The 6,958-nt window shown below is 33.5% G+C and overlaps 1 pseudogene; it reads left to right on the forward strand.

Moving 5' to 3' along the window:
• The first annotated feature begins 2,062 nt into the window (after window positions 1-2,062).
• On the forward strand, window positions 2,063-4,455 carry LOC134282188 (uncharacterized; annotated as a pseudogene).
• Window positions 4,456-6,958: the final 2,503 nt, after the last annotated feature.

Raw genomic sequence — 6,958 nt, forward strand, 5'->3', positions numbered from 1 at the left:
AAATAATTTTTCTCAATTTATTTAAGAGAAATAGCTAAAAAAATTATTAAACCCGAATAATCAATGCAATAAAAAAGAAGCAAATCTCAAAGAGAAAAGACTGTTTGTTTCTTTTTCTCCCATTCCTCTGTTGGATTTAATTCTAATCAACTAAAGCGGAGACACTTTCGTTGAGAATAAATTGTAAGTAATAATGATAATAAATAAATTTAAAAAAAAATAATAATAATGACGTATTAATAAATCAACAACTTAAATTCTTAAATTTATATTTACAGGGTAATATATATGTGTCCTAGCCAGTAAATTAGAATTTTCAGATTACGCTTACATGTACTACATGTTTAAATTATTCATGACGTTGCGTCAAAATTCTTCGTAAAATCTCGACAATCTGCTATAAAAGGTGCTGTATTCAGCGTTATTTTTCCAATGCATACATTTAAGTCAGGTATATAAATTATATATCATTTGATTCTAAAAATTCTAAGCTTTTTAAAATGTTTTGAACGGAGAATGTCTGACAGCCGGCATTTTTTTGGCCAATACCGTACTTTGTTCTTTTAGCCAGCTTTGTGCGAATATTTTCTTTTATGGCAAGAGAATGGGCGGGTCTTAGTACAATAGAGGGATATGTGCGTGTCCGAGAAGACATTATGTGGCTATTGTTATTATTTCGCACATAGTCATTGTCCAATCCGATGACAGAACAAAACATGCTGGTTTACTACGTTTACATTTTATCACAGACACATGGTTTAGGTCAATTTATCTGTTATCCAAATCTACATTCTAAACTTTTACTAAGGTCAGCCTTAAACATTGGCTGACCTTAGTAAAAGTTTAAAATGTAGATTTGGATAACATTTTAATAAAAGTATTATTAAGTATAAACAGCATTAAACTGTTTATACTTAATAATACGCATGGATTTTCAGCATTTACAGTTTTTATGACAAGATATGCACATGAAACTTGTACATGTATTCACCAATACTCGGGAATACGTGTAGACCTAGCGAATTGCTCACCAAACATGCTACAAAACTTTTAAATAATGTATATCATGTATATTCTATCAATTGTTTGTAACTGTATATAAATTTTACTGTGATCTCGGAAATTTGTACATATGTATAAGATCCTTGTCTAATCTGTGACTCAAATGCATAGAAAATATCACACAGCAGTAAAATTCCAAGGATGTTTCCATATAGTATTTTTGTGGTACTCACTCGTAACGAATTTCATTTATATTTAGCTATTTGGTCAGTTAGAAAGTATCACATGTGCCTCGATTAGCATATGAATTCATTCTTACGTCAGAAAATCTATAGTTCCGTCGATCTGTTTATAATGGGAGAGGCAAATTAGATTTAACAATTTTTTTTGAAAAATAGCATGTGAGCGCAGTTAGGTACAATTTTCTCCTTTCAAATATAGGTAGATTTCAATAAAATACAGTGACCAGCCAAAGGAGAAAATTGTACCTACATGTACTCATATATATTTTAAGGGCTTCAACGAGTGGGGTGGGGGTTAAAATGCAATGGGAATTGGCTGTAAACATTCAAATCACTTTTCTATTTTTGTTAAAAATAGTATTCTATAAAGGTACACATATCAGTGATTAGATGCAAATAAAAACTTGAGTAAAATTTAGACATTTAATTTTTGATTGGGGCCGCAAGTCGATCACTTCATCCTTTGTAAAAACACCACCAGGCTTGGTTAAATATTTCTGTCTATTTGGTCAGATTATACAATGTTCTGAATAACAGAACATTTCAAACAATTAATTGAATATACTGAAATGAAATCTAACAAACTTAACATCATATCAAGCAATTAAGATTTTGGAATCCACAACATCCCGATTTCATTAAGTATGTTTACAGTACTAAATTTTGTTTGAATTCATCAGTCATGTATCAGCCCGAGTGACCGCTTATCAGGATGAAGGCTGAGACTTGGTATCCAGTATGTAAATATTTTGTTTGTTAATCTAACTGATACACGTGATAGTATTTTATCTACAATACAGATCTTGTTTATATCATCAAAAGTGCTACTCCCATATTTCAAAGTCTGTTTGAGAGGCACATATACAGGCCATCTACAGATATTGTAAGTATTCAAATATTTTTTGATATCCTTTTACAAATTCTTATCATTTACTCTACATATACGGTAACAATGAATCTATATTATATAATACTATAAGCTATTCAATATTTTTGTTATAAAATATAAATATCTCTTAAACCAAATAATCAAAACTTTCCTTAGAATTCATTCCAGTTAAATTCTAAAGAGCTTGAAATATATTTTTTTACCAATTTATACTGTAGGTTTCTTTTTTATACAATATTGTCAAATCAGAGATAACATGTACATGTATATATGCTAGAAGATCTGGTTCAACAATGAAACTACTCTTGAAACAAACTGGGACCACTTTTTGCAATATAAAGAATAAACTGAGACATTTTGGTAATTCTGATGCAATAATTCAGAATTTAGTAATTATTACCTATGGGTAGAAAGAAGTGGACACAAAAAAATGAAAAAATGTGGTTACCGTAATAATAAAAAAATTGATTCTTCCTAGCTGTGTGAAGAATCTTTTGTTACTGTATTTTCAAGTTAAACAGAGGATTACAGTCTTGTGAAAAACTTACGTGCCCATTACTCATGTCCTAATCAGTACAGAGCAACTTCATAATTTTCAGATGGCATTATTTAAAATGGATATTCCTCAAAGAGCCCAGCCCTTTTTAGAGTGTGGCATTGAAGAATGTGAAAGAAACTGTGAGCTCTATTGCAACCCTTGCCATCAAAGATTGTGCAAACAATGCAGAGATGAACATCTGAAAAGTCTAGAAAACAAGAACCATGAGGTGGTCCTTTACCAGCAACGTAAACGACAACTTCCTGTGGAGAAATGCAAGATCCACCCCACTAAAGATGTGGACATGCTCTGTGAAGAATGTCAAGTTCCGTTATGTTCTAAATGTGTTACAATGGGAGACCACGAAAGGCATAAATTTGTTGATCTTGAAATAGTATACACAGAAAAATTTGCACTCTTCCAACAAGAAATCTCCAAAATTCACGAGCATTTTCTCCCCACATCACAAGATTTACAGAAAGAAATTAAAAAAGATTCCTCAGAAATAAAACACATCATGGATAACATCAGAACATCCATGAAGACTGAAGGTGAGTCCCTGAAAAGTCTGGTAGACACAGTCATATCTGAGAATATGAAGCAGTTAGACCAGATAGAGCATTCACTGTTAGAAGATCTAAACACCCAAGACAAGACATTGGATGATTACATCACTTATCTCAATAACCTTGTCAAAGAGCTCCACAGATGCCTGTCCTCTACAGAAACCCAGAAATTAATGTCTGAGAAGAAACCAAAGATCCAATCCATACCAGAGACAACAAAACCAGTCACACCAGGATTTACTGCTGGTCAATACAACAAAAGTGATGTCACCAAATTACTTGGTAAAATACGTGTCCCCAACACTAAATCAAAAAAGAGAGAAATAAGGCCCATTGAAAGTGTCTACAATACAGCAGTGAAACCTACACATAAACAGATGAAAGAAGACAGAAAGAAATCCGACAAGAAACAAACACTGTCTCTATCTGCCTCTGTCACCAAGGTCAGGGAGTTCAATGTACCAGGTGTTGATGATGTGCACCATGTATCACGAGATCAATCAGACAGACTCTGGATCAGTGACTATGATGGTAATCTTGTCCAAATAGATCTACAGGGGAATATGATACAGAAGATAAAAACCAGTGGTGGAACTGGTTACCACACCGTGACACAGGACAGGGATCTGATCTTTACAGACAAATACAAGAACGTCATCAAAAGGATAACACAGGATAATAATATCACAGAATTAATTAAAACTGGAGACTGGAAACCACTCAGCATACACTCCTCCAACATCAACGGGGACTTACTGGTGGGGATGTGGAAGGCCGGAAAAGGTAAAGTCACCAGGTACAACAAGACAGGAAAAGAACTACAGAACATAGAGAGAGGGAAAACAAAGGAAAAAGACTGTATATAACACCACACTCTATCACAGAAAACATCAATGGAGATATCTGTACATCAGACAATTATAAAAATGCAGTAGTAGTGGTGAATAAATCAGGACAACACAGGTTCTCCTACTTAGGTCAGGGGTCAGTGTTATCTCTCCATGGAATCTGTACTGATGTCCTCGGTCACATCCTGGTCTGTGATTGTATCAGTGACGCTGTTCACCTCCTTGATCAGGACGGTCAGTTTTTGTCTCTATTACTCACACCACAACAAGGGGTAGAGGTCCCTTGAGTGTGTGTGTGGATGATGAGAACAATCTCTATGTGGGGAAAAGGGAAACCAAAACACTGACAGTGTATAAGTATTTACAGTGAAATATAACATTGCAGTTAAGTACATGTATTCTTTTATACAACCATTCTGTGTGTTTACATGTATTTGCACAGTTATAAAATTTTTCATTATTAAACAAAAAGACATTTTGAATCATGTGTATCAGTGGTATACTGGAAATGAATTGTTTTGAGTTACACAATTATAACTGATAAGTTTAAAAGACACTATAGTTTGAAAATAATCTAGATGCTAAATTATTTAACAAATAACAAATTTGCTAAAATTGTGAATTCAAATGATATTTTTAGTCAATTTTTATTCTGAATGATTTAACAGTTGATACATATATATAAGTCTACTGGGTTTTGTTCGGTTTACCTGTTAATTGATGTACATAATTTGGGAGCAATCGTTATATAGTGTATATATCTAAACCTATTCTCTTGGTTAATTTCCAAAAATGCACATTGTCGTATAGTTGTATTTAATTAAGAAATAAGGTATCATTTTTAAACATTATGGGATATAAATACGGGGTTTGGGCACGAATTAAATTCCATAAACCCAAGGGCTTTATGATGAATTTTATCTCATACCAACCCCTTTTATCTCATGATGTTTTAAAATGATACCTTATTACTTATATTTACATTTGTGACTTATTCATACTTTATATTTGCCGGATTGTAACTTTTAGCGTGTAAAATGCATTATTATGCCCCCCGGATCAAAAATTGGGGGATATTTTTTTTGTCCGTCTGTTGTCTGTCTGTTTGTTTGTTTGTTTGTTTGTTTGTTTGTCCCACAACTTTAACCTAGCCCATAATTATTGAGTGGTTGGGGCTATGGCTTTCATAATTCATAGGTGTGTTACTTGTGACATGACCTATCTTTGGGTACCACCAAATTTGAACTCTTGACCTTGACCTTGGAGTTTGACCTACTTTTATTCTATTTGTTATCAACTTTAACCTTCGCTATAACTTTTGAACAGATCGAGATAGAGACTTCATATTTAAAATGCGTACTCCACTAAAAAGCACTTTCAACTGACACCAAGTAAATACCCTTTTACCTTGACTGTGACCTATATGCTAAAAATAGATTTTTAGAACTTTCGGTATAACTTTTGAACCATAGGAGATAGAGACTTTATATTTGGTATGCCTACTTCACTAATTAAGTGCTTTCAAACGACACCGAGGTCAATGACCTTGTGACCTTGATTGTAACCTTTATGCTAAGAATAGCTTTTTTGAACTTTGTTGCCGCCGGGGGCACAGTATTTCACAAACACATCTTGTTTTTCAAATTCAACGGCAAGTATGTAATCCACTGAACGCGCGTCGACCCATTATGACATCACTGAGAAATTACGTAAACTATTATCCAACGACATCATCCCCCTTCCCCCCGTCCCTGTATTTACCCTGAATCCCCTTGCATTGACCTAATAAAGGTAACCTAATAAACCAAAGCTTTAACCGGTCACGTGATGTGCCTAAATCTGTCGGAATTAGCTTGTTTTGGACGCTCAAATGTAAAATTTTGTTGCAGAAAAACAAAATCCATTATAACTGTCTTGAAATATAAGCGATATTTGGGCTCGGGTCGAAAACGTAAGAGGGCTCGGCAAGCCTCGCCCTCTATCACGTTTTCTTACCCTCGCCCAAATTTTCTTATTTTCAAAAAATCCGTATTTTATATTTATACAGTTATAGATACGCATTCCTTTCAGTAGTGTTATATAAAGGAAAACATTTGCAAATGTAAATATTATGTCATATACTACATTGGTTCTACATTTATGAGAATAACGTATTGTCATGGCACAACATTATAAAATTTGAAGTTGTTTGATGCTGATATGATAAGTTGTAATAAAAACTAATTCATACATGTTAACGTATTTTCGCGCAAACGCAAGTGGGAATGCATTGGCGCAAATAAATTTTAGCGCTTGCACTTTTCATTAAAGTATTTAAATGTTATATTTAGTTTATTTTATTTATACACCTATTTGAATTTATGGTTTGTCAAGAACGGAAACACAATAGCTCTTCCGTAAATAAGTAAACATTTGTCAACTTTACCATGGTGTTGCATTGACGTGGTACATGACTGTAAAATTAAAATGTATTTTAATTTCATTTCAAATGAAAGAAATTGAGTATTTACGCATTTTATTCCTATTTAAACAATGCATGCATCGAACAAAGTTACATGAATAAACGGTCAGCATAATCAAGTATTTTTTTTTGCACGCTCAATCGCCATGCTTAATTGCATTGTTTACCTCCAGGCGATAGATGATTGACACACCGAGAAGCCAAACTTTGAAAGGGGCTGAGAAAGAATGGGTAAAAACCACGTGGTAACAATTAGTTATTTGGGAGATATACAGTGCTAGTGTGTATATAAAATCCAACGACCTTTTGGCATTACGTAACAGCGCCTTCCGATTTACATTTACTTATGTGAAAGCTTTGAACCATATACAAAATATATTATTTAGAAACCCGTTAGCGCACAATGAATTTT

The sequence above is a fragment of the Saccostrea cucullata genome, unplaced genomic scaffold (genome assembly GCF_032062105.1).
Source record: "Saccostrea cucullata isolate Sc308-1 unplaced genomic scaffold, CSIRO_AGI_Scuc_v1 ctg5412, whole genome shotgun sequence".
NCBI lineage: Eukaryota > Metazoa > Mollusca > Bivalvia > Ostreida > Ostreidae > Saccostrea > Saccostrea cuccullata.